The following is a 15,509-nucleotide window of genomic DNA, read 5'->3' as shown; positions in this document are numbered from 1 at the left end:
TTTCTTTTTTGTGATTTGACACTAAAAAATAAACTAATTATTGTCATATTTCCATTAAATAGATTAAGAGTTTCCAGGTCCTGGGTCGTTGTTTTATGGACCTCAGAAATTGTTGAGATCAGTATTAAATGATAAAAGAATTGTCACAACCACAATACATCTGTCAGACAGTCAAACATCTAGTTTATTGCAGTTATAACGGTTGAAGAAAAAAAATTAATTGTTCTTACCTGTATCGAACCTTTCTAGATACTCTGTGAAATAAATAAAGAATTGTCACAACCATATTGCATCTATCACACAGTGAATCCATATTAGAAGTTTTTTAACTGCTGCTATTCAAACAAATGTTGGTCAGATATGTCTTTGTCAGTATTTAGTTGATAATAAATCTATTTGTCAGAATACATGTTTTAATTTTATCTGTTAAAACTAACAGCAGTATGATTGATGACTGTAAAACTTCGTTTGTCTGTTAGGAAAACATCACATTACTAAATCAACAACAACTAACAATGTGTCCAATTTGAGACTTTTTCTTTCAATTGATTTTTAAAATTCAGCAATTTCTTTAATTTAAAAAAGTGCATTGAATGCATTTGAAACATTGGTTTTTACTTGTAAAAGTTTAGATATTAATTACTTTTAAGTGCTGGATGCATGAAAACAGAACATTATTTAAAATATTGTCATGTTAAATACTCTAAAATTATTAAAGACAAATAGGTGAACAATGTGAAAATGTTCTATCTTACCTTGCCATTTCCTTTCAGCAGCTTCTCCTGTATTGAAGATGAATAAGTGTGTGTTAACTCACTGGAATTCTTCATTAATCATGTTTTGTTTCATAATTAGGTTTTAGAAGTTACATTTTCTTTTGTCAATGTCAAACTTGTGCAACATGGGTATTAATAATACATTTGTAACATTCATAACTGCTCTTTTATCTGGTGGTTTTGTTTAGTAGAGAAAGTTGTAGAGATTAAATACCTGAATTAATTACAGATGTTGAAGGTGGCCATTACAAACTGAAGAAGAATACCCTTTGGGAGCAGACTCAATCATCAAAGGAGAACACATTTAGTTTGGAGACCTGATAATCAAATAACGTCTGAGACAACTCTTTGATCAAACATATGCCAAGTTTGTGTCCTTTCCACCTCCTGACCCCTGCTGATGTGACCTCTCCTGTATTTCCCCTGGATTTGCCTTGATCTTGTATGTAAATGCCCTCCCTTTCTACCCTTTTGTTTACCATGTGTTAGTCACCCTCCTGACCTCTACTGATCTGACCCCTCCCGACTTGCCCCTGACAAACCTTGATCTTGTATGTAAATGCCCTCACCTCCTATCTTTGGTTCACCAATTGTTGGTCCATACTGTAGCTTTTGTTCACCATTTGGTGCTTTGATCTTTACTGTATAAAGTCTCTCCACTTCTTCTGCTCTGGGTCAGTCTACTGTATCAGACCAGTTCTGTGTCAGTATGCTCACCGCATTTCCGGAATGCTATTAAACCACTTCCACCACAGCAAACTTTGAACAAGGACTTGAGTGAAATTTCTTCAACAAAACACAGGTTCTCATTAACAAATAGAACAATATTAATAGTATTAACAGAGTGGACAATATGTGTAGAGTCATGGGAGATGACTTTTCCTAATACTCTGACAATGTTGTCAGAGGTGAGGAAGAATCAGCCAAAGAAAATGTAATGAGTCACACGTTTTAGTTTAGTGACAACACACAGTCTCTGCAGTACAGCTGAAGACTCGCCTGGTCTTGACCTTTTAAATATCGAACCTTCAAGGCTTTTTTATGGCTTCAAAGACTTCAGACATACAGATACAGAAAGGCAGACTGGCTCTGGTGCCTTTCAGTGTGTTTATCAATGAACCTCTACTTTACATTTTCAGCTCTGATTAGGAAGTTGTCTTCTGATGTTGCCACTAAGCAGAAGAGATAAAGAAGCCTGTAATTTCATTTACATTCAGAGAGAGATGGAGAACAACAATCAATAAAGGTCCCTAATCAAACATGAATCAGGGATGTTGTGGTTCATGGTCGACGCTTCACCTCTTATATCCAATTTTTGCCACTCCTATAACTGAATAGTATCATGTATGTTTAATATAATGTATGTTGTTATTCTTTTCTCTTTCTGTAATTGTCTTCTTTCTTTTTTGTGATTTTACACTAAAAAAAATAAACTAATTATTGGCATATTTCCATTAAATATATTGAAGAATTGTCCCAACCACTGTTATGGAATTTTCCATCTTTAAGGTTTACAAATTGGGTTACATTGGCTCAAGCCTGGGCCTTGAGGTCACAATGTAATTCTTAAGCAGGAAGGGGACATTTTCCCCTCTCCTTGAGACTCCAGCTGTCTGTGATGTTTTGGGGAAAGCAGAAACCTCTTTGATTGAAGGTCTATCAGCATTGCCATGGTTACCAAGGTCAGAGGAGGTTTTCCTAGACAACACAGAATAGGTGGATGCATAGATTCTATTGACACAGCCAGACATTCAAACCAAAACTGCTGAAATTCCATGCAACGTGATCTAAACTCATATGGGTAAAATGCAGTTCCTTGTTTAGAAACTAGTGAACCAATTAGACTAATTTTTCATGTTGTAGACTGATAAAGACTAGGACTCAGACCTTCAGGGGCAGAACGGAAAGAGACAGCATCCGAGTTGCAGATGACTTCGATGTTTGCTATTTAAGTATCCTTGATCAAGTATGTCAATAAACATTTTCAGCTTTAAGACATCAAAGGCTAGTGTGCGCTTTTCTCCACTGAGCTGCTGACCATCGCTCAAAATGTCCACAACAATTGCCTCTACGAACAAGGATTTCAACACAACAAAGACATGGTAAGTGCAGAATTTTTATTATTATTGTGCCTTACCATGTCTGTGTTTGACGAAATCATAAAGAAACTGTGTATCACTTAACTGTAATATTGGTTTGAAATTGAACAAAAAGAAGTTAAAGGAGCTGATGGTTGAAAATCTTAATACATAAAGATGTTGAAACTGATTAAGTTAGGCTGAGATGAGTTGGGTGCAGAGCAGTGTGGTTGCAAAGAAAAAAAGGTGAGGGTTAGTGTCCCTAACCCCTGCAGTGCCACAAAGTGGCTGGTGATTTCTGGGCTAGCTCCGGGCTATGCTCAACACAGAGGGACCCACCTGAGGTTTTAACTATAGAAAAGACATTTTTGGGGTAGTGCATAGATGCTGCTTCATTTAAATCAAGTATGGGGATCGTCCACTTTGTGTCCTTTGAGAAATGTTGAGGCACAACAAGGTACACAAGGCAAAGAGCTTGCTTCATCCATCTGGCTTCAGACCACTGCTACTGCGCCAAGGGCAAAAGTGTGAAAAGAACTTTGATGCTGCTGAAGATGTTGTTGAAATCTGTTTGTGTGTAATGTCTTAATAGGTCTGTTGGTGTAATGTCTTAATGTGTGAGTGTGAAAATGGGCAACAAAGCGTCCAAAGCAGTGAGTAGAACAGAATCTACAATCAAATGAATCAACTCACCAAAAGATAAGAGGAAGAGTACCTGTATTTCAGTAGAAAATAAATGTAGCAATTTGGAACTGAAAAGACAATCTGTCATTGATAAGCATGCCGAAGCAAACGCACACACACCCACAGAGACACAATACAAAACAATGTTCTCCCCACAATCGCTGGCTGGAATTGTTGGTAGACTGAAAGGATGTACTTCTGTGTTTCCATTTTCTTCCCTTATGAATGAGTGGACGAGTGGTGGGTGGCCGTATGAGGGAGCGTTTGATAGAGGACTGTGTGAATGTCTGGTTGACTGTTGCTCGTCAGCGATGTGGAGTGAGATTAGATAAAAAAAAGCATAGACTGTTTTTCTGATGAGTTCAGAACAGCAGTGGAGAACTGTGCTAAATGTGTGACAGCGTGTCATATACCAATGTTGGAAGCAAAGTTGCAAACAAGAGCTTTAGAGATGATGAAAGTTAAACAGCATGGTGATACTATAGAGGCCATTTCAAAAGCTATTATGTATGGTTGGGAAAAACGCCAAACGAAAGCTCCCTCTCCACAAGCTTTGCTGACCATTTTAACAGAAGTAAAATGTGATTTCAACTTATCCACAACTGTCAACTACAAATCCCTTTTCAGCTGCTAATATGACTGACCAAACTAGTTCACTACAGACAAAGACAGACGAAGAGTTTCTCCTATTAGCCACAGCTGTTGAGGGGCAGAGAGTACAGGCTGAAGCAGAAAATAGGGACCAACAGACAGCAGCCAGAGAGAGAGAAAGAGAGGAACAGGTACAGAGAGACTTACAGAGAGAGAGAGAGGAGAGAGAAAGGGAAAGAATTAAGCAGGAAAAGAAAGACAGAGCCGACAAAGAAAGAGCTAGGAAAGCTGCAGAAAACAAAAGGAAAGCTAATTCGTTACTCAACCAGGAAAAGAAAGCGCAGAAAAGAAAAGAGAGGAATGAAAGGCAGTTAGCTGTCATAGCTGAAGGGAGAGAGACAGAGACAGACACACAGGACAGCACAGGGGACAGTGAGGTAGAAATTGAGACCCAAGGAGCCAGACACAAGGAGGAGGAGTTTGATACAGACCATAGTGACGACACAGAGCCTGTAGTCAGACCCAAAATGACACAGAGACGGCATCATACCTCACACAGTATTATAAGAAAGCTGCTCAAGCATTTCAGTTTTTGTAATCTACTGTTGATTGTTTGTGTTGTTGGACATTGCCAGATTTTAACATGGTTTCCAGTTTCACAGTATCCAGCATTCAAAAAGTTGCTAAAACTTCCCCAGCATGTGCAACATTGATGTCTGCTATGAGGCCTTTCCTTCATTGTCATTGTACAGCAGTATTTAACCCTTCAGAGTAGTATAAACAATTGGCTAATGGGCTTTTGAATACACAAGAGGGGTTGGAGTGTGAACAATGTTTGTTGGTCCACAGGGATGTGCAATACTAATCCTGCTATCTGATTCACAGCACAAATTGGTTAATGATAAAGATTCATTTCCACACATCACTGTAGCAGTAGCTCCTGGCTGTGAGCCACAACAACTTGGAAGCATGGTGGCCCAGTGCCAGGCATTGAGAGGAGCTGCACATGCTTCTCAAACACAAACGATAACACACTTGGGCCAGGAGTTGTACATGTTATCTTTAAGTGAGCACATTCAGTTACCACAGAGCACATTTGTTTTGCACCAGCCACCTCCTTCCACACAGCATGGGCCTCCATCAGAACTTTCAGAGATTCCATCGATTTTATAGGCTAAACATAAAAACCATGTAGGTTTTGTGAATTCGGCTCCATCTCATAAAGTCACACTCAGTTTCCAACGATCAGACAGTACAATTTGCCTCACAAGTCAATTGCTGGTATTGAAGGTGTAATTCAATCTCCATTGGATCAAGATGTGTTGGTTCAAACCACCAGTCCATGCAACACACCCATTCTAAAAGCAAATCGCCCGGATGAATGGCGTTTTGTGCAAGATTTGCAGGCTATTAATAACATTGTAGTAACTACAGCTCCAATTGCGCCAGACGCCAATTCGATTTTAGCCCCATTACTATCCAACTCTACACACTACACAGTCATAGATTTGTGTTCAGCTTTTTTCTCAATACCGTTGCATCCAGACAGCCAGTATCTGTTTGCATTCACATTCAAAGGTAGACAGTACACTTGGTGGCATTTACCTCAGGGTTTTGTCAAGAGTACTACAGTTTACGCAGCAGCAGTGAAACAGGACTTGGATAACCTCCACTTGCCAGGGGGTTCCACTCTCCTGCAGTACACAGATGATCTCCTAATAGCTTCACCATCACAAGAAGCTTATCAAATGGACTCTATCTTGCTCTTGCAGAGAAGCTGAGTATGGTCACAGAGCATCACTGGCCAAGTTGCAGTTTTGTCAGTCTGAAGTGACATACTTGGGTCATGTTTTGAAAGATGGACAGCGTCTTTTGTCTCCGGAGAGGCTGGAGCTGCTGGTTAACATGCCTCCTCCCATGACCAAGGAGCAAATGCTCTCATTCTTTGAGATGGCTAACTATTGCAGACATTGGATTTTTGAGTGTGCCACTATGGACTCTGCTTTGCGAGCTGCCACACTGCAGTCAGCTCCTTCCATGGTGCAGTGGACTGAGGGCATGCACAAAGCTTTTCAAGATCTGAAACATGCTCTCACCATGGCTCCGGCATTGGGGTTGCCGGACTATCATCAGCCGTTCCATCTGCATATACATGAACGAGATAGCTTTGCTATAGGCATTCTCGTGCAAAAACATGGGTCTCATTATCGTCCAGTTGCGTACTATTCCTCTCGACTAACCCCTGTGGTTCTTGGGATGCCAGGTTGCTTAAGAACAGTGGCCGCTGTTGCCATCATGATTGACAAATCTTCTCGCATTGTACTGGCTCATGACTGTGTTGTGCACATTCCACATATAGTACTTCACATCTTGAACACATGTGCTACTCAACACATGACAGCTGCACATCATTCAGGCTATGAAACTATCATTCCTCATAGTCCACACATAACTTTAAAGCGCTCACCTCCACTGAATCTGGCTACTCTCCTTCCATTGATTGACACAGATGATGAGCATGATTGCATTACAACTATTGACTTGTGTACATCCCTAAGGCCAGACTTATTGCAGACACCAATACCTAATTCTGATATGGTTCTTTACACTGATGGTTCAGCTAGTAGACCATCTGAAAACACACATCTGGCTGGCTATGCAGTAGTGAATGATTTGGGGAATACTAGAAGCAAAGGCGCTGCCTCCAGGAACTTCAGCTCAGGCAGCAGAGCTGTATGCTCTTACTAGAGCTTGTATTGTGGAAGATGAGAGATTTTGTTTCATCTTCTGGCAAACAGCTATAGCATCATGCTTTGGTAAATGACCTGTTAGATGCTATTTTGCACCTGTCTCAGCTTACAATTATCAAATGTGCTGCTCACACAAATGGAAATGATCCTGTTTCACGAGGAAATGCAATGGCTGATGCTGCAGCCAAACAAGCTGCACTTTCCTCTTCCTCCATGGTACATCAGTGTGCCTCCACACAACCTGCCAATCCAATTCCAGTACCTTCCTCTAATGATGTCGTGACAATGCAAAGTCACGCTGATGACAGGGAGCAAAGCCTTTGGTTGAGTAAAGGTTGTACAGTTGATGCGCAGTCTGGCTTGTGGCTCCACCCTGATGGTCGACCGGTTTGCCCTCAAGCTTTCCTACATGTGCTGGCATGTGTTGCGCATGGTCCAGCGCATTTCGGAAGAGGGGTAATGAATGATGTTATTCGCTCACAATGGTTTGCACCAGGCATTACGCAAGTCTCACAAACATTTGTGGATGGTTGTATGATATTAGGGGTGCTCAAAAAAATCAATTCACATAAGAATCGTGATTCTATCTCTGCCGATTCAGAATCGATTCAGAAATTCCAAGAACCCATTCACATTTTTCAGTCTTGCCACGACGCTGTTTTCCATTTTTCCTGACACGAATTAGCTCGCTAAATCCCATAGATGGTGCAATGACGCCACCCTGGACCCAAATCCGGGGGTGAAGGAGGTGAAGTGTGTGTCATGGAGAGGCCACGAGCAATGGAGTACCTGACAGAAAAACAAATACAACCTGGTCCATCGGCTATGAAGGCGATCATTTGAATATATTTTGGATCTTCTTATCTCGAAGGGAAGAAGGAGCTTGATGCCATTATCAGGCGCTGCAACACACTTCCGCACGTTTGTGCCATTGTGGGATTATTTGTAACGGCTGTGAAACAATCAGAAAATAACGTTTTATTGATCTGATTCACCAGCTTCCTCACTAACGTTACCAGCGCTCCCTCTCCTCATTCACTAGCTCGCTCGACCACTGCCTCTCTCTCTCGTCTTTTTGAAATAAGTCGGTAAGCCGACTTAACTTTACTTTTAACATTATCAAACGAAGAGAAATGTCTTCCCCTCTTCCTAGTAATGTTTTTGTCATATAGCAGGTTGTACAGCATTGCGTTTCTCCAAAAGTTGATTCTGGTTCACCCTTCTCGCTGTGGCCCCTGCAGCCATCTACCCCCACAGCGTAAACTCACAACGCACAGCAGGTCTGCTGCCAGCTGGTTATCTGAGGACAGGAATGAGAAATTAATTTTCTCTCAATGAAAAATGTAGTCTCCTTGAAGTTTATGACAAACTGCCAAAAACGAGCCAACAAGATGCAGCAGTGAAACAAGCGTTTAAACAGCTGTTCTGTATTTTGAAACAGTCAATAAAATTCAATAAATAGCGACGCTGCCTGTTTCATTACTTTATATGCATGTAGTAAATATACAAATATCAATTAGATGGTAATCTGTATGAGAAATTAAGAAAAAGAAACAAAATTGGTTAGTCTATAATAATCACTCGCTTATAGTGATCAATTTTCTTGTATGCACTTTACAGCTAAATGTAGCAGGTAGCTATTGTTTGTTTGATTTTGTGAATTGAAGGAGGAATTTAAATTATTTGAGGTTTTACACTTAGCAGTTTATCTTTGCAATCATTTTTATTTTTGTATTAAGTATTCATTTTACCCTTTGTCTCAGGGCTGCTTTGGTTTCCTATTGACTAAGTGGACTAAAGAAACATAAATCTTATTCAGGTTGACATTGAGTAACAAATGTTTACACTTGATTCAGTGTGATCTTTTTTATTTGAGACCTATAAAAGTGTCTGCTGCAGTCAAATGGAAAGAGTAACTCAAAACATCAATCTAGAATTAAATCTATGAAGAACTGATTTTGAATCGCAAATCAAATCGATTTTGAATCACGCATCGTTTTGAATCGTGAATCGATTGTGAATCGAATCGTGACCCCAAGAAATCAAATCGAATCGAATCGAATCGTGAGATTTCCTGAATTGTGCACCCCTATATGATATGCCAACAGACCAGAAAGGAGAACAGCACAGTGAAGCATGACCATTTGGAACCCTCATCAGGTCCCTTTGTAAATATGCAAATAGACTTTGGACATATGCCAAACTGTCAAGGCTATAAATATTTGTTAGTCATAACTGATAGGTATTCAAAGTGGGTGGAGGGTTTTGCAACAAAAAAAGAAGACGCAAGAACAGTTGTAAAGTGTCTGCTAAAAGATGTAATCCCTAGATATGGAGTACTACAAGGAATAGATAGTGACAGAGGTCCACCTATTGTGCTGTATTCCATTCGAAGCACACTAAGCGCAACTACAGGACTAAGTCCTCATGAGGTGTTGATGGGGAGACCAATGTCCACAGGGACAAGCCCCCTCTGACACCACACAAAGCTACTCTGCTTTGGACGGATGAGTTCATGATTGAGTATGTGAAAAGACTATCAGAGATTTTGAGAAGGTTTCATTTACAGGTGGCTGACAGGCTCCCCAAACCATCAGAGGAACCAATTCATCTTTTTCAGGAAGGTGATTTTCTACTAATCAAATCTCTGGAAAAAGTGTCTTTGTCTCCTAGGTGGAAAGGTCCACACCAGGTGTTGCTGATGACTAGGATGGCCCTGAAAGTCAAAGGCAGAGCAGAATGGATCCATGCCACAAGGTGCAGACTGGCTCCCCCAACCGCTAGCGAGGGAGAGCAGAGCCATGGCAAGTAACCGGACAGTTACTCCTCCTTTCCCTCCTGTTTAGTGGGCTTGGGCAGGGAGCAGGTCAAGGCAGTCCAGACAATGGAGAGACAGGGGTCTCTCTTGTTCCAGGCAACGGAGAGCAGGGAGGCTTTCATGATACGGCCAATGTCATGAACCCAGTGCCCCATAAGCGGGGGCGCCCTTTGCAGAACATTCCAGAAAAAGCAGACCAAGAACCAGGCTCTGAACATAGGGGCACATCGACAAGTCCCTCTGGACTCAACAGCACTGTAAATGGTGGTGGACTGCACACGATAAAAGCCCTAATTAAGATGGAGCAGAGGGCACCCAGCTTAATGAAGGTAACGTTCACATCTACTGTATCTATGACCAGACCTCTCGAATTGTGGTGTTTCACCAAACAGCAGTTGAAAAGTTATTCTGATTGTAGACTGTGGGGTGCTAATTTTCAAGAGGGTATGGGAGAGCTGAAAAGCTGTAAGATCAGTGGGAATGATGAAACTGATGAGGATGATAGTTATCTCTGGAGTGGTTACTTTGCATCCATAAACACAATTGCTGCAGCCAAATCTAAACCAAAGGTGCATGTAACTGTGGACACAACAGGTACTAATAATGTGAGTATGAGGTATTATGATTATGCAGGCTTCCTGGATGACACTCCTTCGGAGGAGGAAGACGAGGAGGAGGAAACTTCAAACCTGTAAGAACACTTCTAAAAGGTTCTAAGAGAAAATTAAACAGAGAGCTGAATAGAATAGAGGTATGTTTGTTTGTACTGAATAAAGTTGAAGAAACATATAATTTTCTATTTGCAGGCAACATCTTAACATAGCTTTTGATGATTCTTGCTTTGATGGTGTGTGTAATTGCTGATCTGAATAAAAAGGTAGTAATAGTAATCAAGTAGAGTTAGTCATTTTAGTAATCTGTTTAAGATCTAGTCAATTCATATTTTTCATAGACATGATTGTATTTTGATTATTATGAAATGTTTGTGATTGATAGGTGATGAAAGTGAAGATGATTGCTCCGCAAGGATGGACTCCACACCACCATGCATCATATGTGCTAGTAACCTCTCCATGGTGGTGACCCTCTACTATACATAAAGTGCATGGGTTGAAGACCTCACAATGTGATTGATTATGATGATGATGATTGTTGTGATTGATTTTGTTTTTGATTAAAGTTGTTCATCTAGATTGTTTAATCATTTGTTTTATTGTTCTGATGTAATCAAGTGTTTGTGTGAACCCCCTTTAAATTGCCAGGGTTTCATCTAGTAGGAGGCAAGACGTGTCTTGGCCTCTGTCTGTAGGTTCATGTGACCAGTGACCTCTGTCATGACCTCCTTTAACACCTTGGTGTTTCAGGGGATCTTCTTTGAGGATTTGCCTCATAACTGCCCTTGGTGGCTGGAAGACGGAACTCATGGGTCACATGACAGGAGTGCTGAGGGGGTACACAAGAGCGGCTTTATCTAACTTGCTGCTTGTATGTATTGATCTTAACTGAATTATGGTTTGAAAAGATTGATTCTTGATGACTTTTGTTTTATGTAATAGTTTAGATTTATATATATTCTTGGGTTCCTGTGTAAGAGAATGATTTGGTCATGTGCATATTGTTTCTACTCCATACATGTGCTCTGATGGTCTGTAAATCTAATGATTAATTGGTAATTGGTATTGATCTTATGATCAATATGAGGGGATTGTTATGGAATTTTTCATCTTTAAGGTTTACAGATTGGGTTATATTGGCTCAAGCCTGGGCCTTGAGGTCACACTGTAATTCTTAAGCAGGAAGGGGCCATTTTCCCCTCTCCTTGAGACTCCAGCTGTCTGATGTTTTGGGGAAAGCAGAAACCTCTCTGATAGAAGGTATATCAGCATTGCCATGGTTACCAAGGTCAGAGGAGGCTTTCCTAGGCAACACAGAATAGGTGGATGCATAGATTCTATTGACACAGCCAGACATTCAAACCAAAACTGCTGAAATTCCATGCAACGTGATCTAAACTCATATGGGTAAAATGCAGTTCCTTGTTTAGAAACTAGTGAACCAATTAAACTAATTTTTCATGTTGTAGGCTGATAAAGACTAGGATTCAGACCTTCAGGGGCAGAATGGAAAGAGAAAGCATCCAAGTTGCAGATGACTTCGATGTTCGCTATTTAAGTTCTCCTTGATCAAGTATGTCAATAAACATTTTCAGCTTTAAGACATCAAAGGCTCGTGTGCACTTTTCTCCACTGAGGTGCTGACCATCGCTCAAAATGTCCACAACAACCACAAAACATCTGTCAAACAGCGAAACTTCTAGTTTACTGCAGTTATAACGGTTCAAGAAGAAAAATTAGTTGTTCTTACCATTTCTCCTCCTTTCTAGGAACTCTGTGAAATAAATAAAGAATTGTCACAACCATGTTGCATCTATCACACAGTGAATCCATATTAGAAGTTTTTTAACTGCTGCTATTCAAACAAATGTTGGTCAGATATGTCATTGTCAGTATTTAGCTGCAAATAAATCTATTTGTCAGAATACATGTTTTAATTTTATCTGTTAAAACTAACAGCAGTATGATTGAAGACTGTAAAACTTCATTTGTTTACTAGGAAAACATCACATTACTAAATCAACAACAACTAACAATGTGTTCAATTTGAGATTTTTTTATTTCATTGATTTTTAAAATTCAGCAATTTAAAAAAAAGTACATTGAATGCATTAGAAACACTGAGTTTTGCTTGTAAAAGATTATATATTAATTAATTTACAGTGCTGGATGCATGAAAACAGAACATTATTTAAAATATTGTCATGTTAAATACTCCAAAATTATTTAAGACAAATAGGTGACCAATGTGAAAATGTTCTATCTTACCTTGCCATCTCCTTTCAGCAGCTTCTCCTGTATTGAAGATGAATAAGTGTGTGTTAACTCACTGCAATTCTTCATTAATCATGTTTTGTTTCATAATTAGGTTTTAGAAGTTACATTTTCTTTTGTCAATGTCAAACTTGTGCAACATGGGTATTAATAACTATAAATAAACATTTGTAACATTCATAACTGCTCTTTTATCTGATGGTTTTGTTTAGTAGAGAAAGTTGTAGAGATTAAATACCTGAATTAATTACAGATGTTTAAGGTGGCCTTTACAAACACAGGTTCTCATTAACAAATAGAACAATATTAATAGTATTAACAGAGTGGACAATATGTGTAGAGTCATGAGAGATGGGTTTTCCTAATACTCTGACAATGTTGTCAGAGGTGAGGAAGAATCAGCCAAAAAAAATGTAATGAGTCATACGTTTTAGTTTAGTGACAACACACAGTCTCTGCAGTACAGCTGAAGACTCGCCTGGTCTTGACCTTTTAAATATCGAAACTTCAAGGCTTTTTTATGGCTTCAAAGACTTCAGACATACAGATACAGAAAGGCAGAATGTCTCTGGTGCCTTTCAGTGTGTTTATCAATGAACCTCTACTTTACATTTTCAGCTCTGATTAGGAAGTTGTTTTCTGATGTTGCCACTAAGCAGAAGAGATAAAGAAGTCCTGTAATTTCATTTACATTTAGAGAGAGATGGAGAACAACAATCAATAAAGGTCCCTAATCAAACATGAATCAGGGACGTTGTGGTTCATGGTCGACGCTTCACCTCTTAAATCCAATTTTTGCCACTCCTATGACTGAATAGTATCATGTATGTTTAATATAATGTATGTTGTTATTATTTTCTCTTTCTGTAATTGTCTTCTTTCTTTTTTTGTGATTTGACACTAAAAATAAACTTATTATTGTCATATTTGCATTAAATAGATTGAGAGTTTCCAGTCCTGGGTGGATGTTTTATGGATCTCAGAAATTGTTGAGATCAGTATTAAATGATAAAAGAATTGTCACAACCACAATACATCTGTCAGACAGTCAAACTTCTAGTTTACTGCAGTTATAACAGTTCAAGAAAAAAAAAAGTTGCGCTTACCCATATCCAACCTGTCTGTGAAATAAATAAAGAATTGTTACAAACATGATGCATCTATCACACAGTGAATCCATATTACAAGTTTTTTAACTGCTGCTATTCAAACAAATGTTGGTCAGATATGTCTTTGTCAGTATTTAGTTGCAAATAAATCTATTTGTCAGAATACATGTTTTAATTGTATCTGTTAAAACTAACAGCAGTATGATTGATGACTGTAAAACTTCATTTATCTGTTAGGAAAACATCACATTACTAAATCAACAACAACTAACAATGTGTCCAATTTGAGACTTTTTTATTTCATTGATTTTTAAAATTCAGCAATTGAAGAAAAAAGTACACTGAATGCAATTGAAACACTGGTTTTTGCATGTAAAAGTTTAGATATTAATTACTTTTAAGTGCTGGATGCATGAAAACAGAACATTATCTAAAATATTGTCATGTTAAATACTCTAAAATTATTAAAGACAAATAGGTGACCAATGTGAAAATGTTCTATCTTACCTTGCCATGACTTTTCAGCAGCTTCGTCTATATTGAAGATGAATAAGTGTGTGTTAACTCACTGGAATTCTTCATTAATCATGTTTTGTTTCATAATTAGGTTTTTGTAAGTTACAATTTTTTTTTGTGAATGTCAAACTTGTGCAACATGGGTATTAATAATACATTTGTAACATTCATAACTGCTCTTTTATCTGTTGGTTTTGTTTAGTTGAGAAAGTTGTAGAGATTAAATACCTGAATTAATTACAGATGTTGAAGGTGGCCTTTACAAACACAGGCTCTCATTAACAAATATAACAATATTAATAGTATTAACAGAGTGGACAATATGTGTAGAGTCATGAGAGATGGGTTTTCCTAATACTCTGACAATGTTCTCAGAGGTGAGGAAGAATCAGCCAAAGAAAATGTAATGAGTCATACGTTTTAGTTTAGTGACAACACACAGTCTCTGCAGTACAACTGAAGACTCGCCTGGTCTTGACCTTTTAAATATCAAACCTTCAAGGCTTTTTTATGGCTTCACGGACTTCAGACATACAGATACAGAAAGGCAGACTTCAAGAAAAAAATTAGTTGTTCTTACCCTTATCCAACCATTTAAGATACTCTGTGAAATGAATTAAGAATTGTCACAACCACAATACATCTGTCAGACAGTCAAACTTCTAGTTTACTGCGGTTATAACAGTTCAAGAAAAAAAATATTTGTTCTTACCCTTTCTCCTCCATTCAAGATGCTCTGTGAAATAAATAAAGAATTGTCACAACCATGATGCATCTATCACACAGTGAATCCATATTACAAGTTTTTTAACTGCTGCTATTCAAACAAATGTTGGTCAGATATGTCTTTGTCAGTATTTAGTTGAAAGTAAATCTATTTGTCAGAATACATGTTTTAATTTTATCTGTTAAAACTAACAGCAGTATGATTGATGACTGTAAAACTTCATTTGTCTGTTAGGAAAACATCACATTACTAAATCAACAACAACTAACAATGTGTCCAATTTGAGACTTTTTTATTTCATTGATTTTTAAAATTCAGCAATTGAAGAAAAAAGTACATTGAATGCATTTGAAACACTGGTTTTTGCTTGTAAAAGTTTGGATATTAATTCATTTTAAGTGCTGGATGCATGAAAACAGAACATTTTTTAAAATATTGTCATGTTAAATACTCCTGAAAATGTCCTATCTTACCTTGCCATCTCCTTTCAGCAGCTTCTCCTGTATTGAAGATGAATAAGTGTGTGTTAACTCACTGGAATTCTTCATTAATCATGTTTTGTTTCATAATTA

The 15,509-nt window shown here is 38.5% G+C and overlaps 1 long non-coding RNA gene across 1 annotated transcript; it reads right to left on the bottom strand.

Moving 5' to 3' along the window:
* Positions 1 to 755: 755 nt before the first annotated feature.
* LOC137177297 (uncharacterized) lies at positions 756 to 14,815 on the bottom strand. Its single transcript, XR_010926059.1, has 4 exons — positions 14,791 to 14,815; positions 14,202 to 14,228; positions 13,692 to 13,706; positions 756 to 782 (listed from the first exon to the last, which is right to left on the bottom strand). It is a non-coding gene; the product is annotated as an uncharacterized lncRNA (long non-coding RNA).
* Positions 14,816 to 15,509: the final 694 nt, after the last annotated feature.

The sequence above is a fragment of the Thunnus thynnus genome, chromosome 24 (genome assembly GCF_963924715.1).
Source record: "Thunnus thynnus chromosome 24, fThuThy2.1, whole genome shotgun sequence".
Classification (NCBI taxonomy): Eukaryota; Metazoa; Chordata; class Actinopteri; order Scombriformes; family Scombridae; genus Thunnus; species Thunnus thynnus.
Note: the sequence above shows the minus strand (reverse complement) of the source record. Positions and strands in the feature narration are given on the sequence as shown.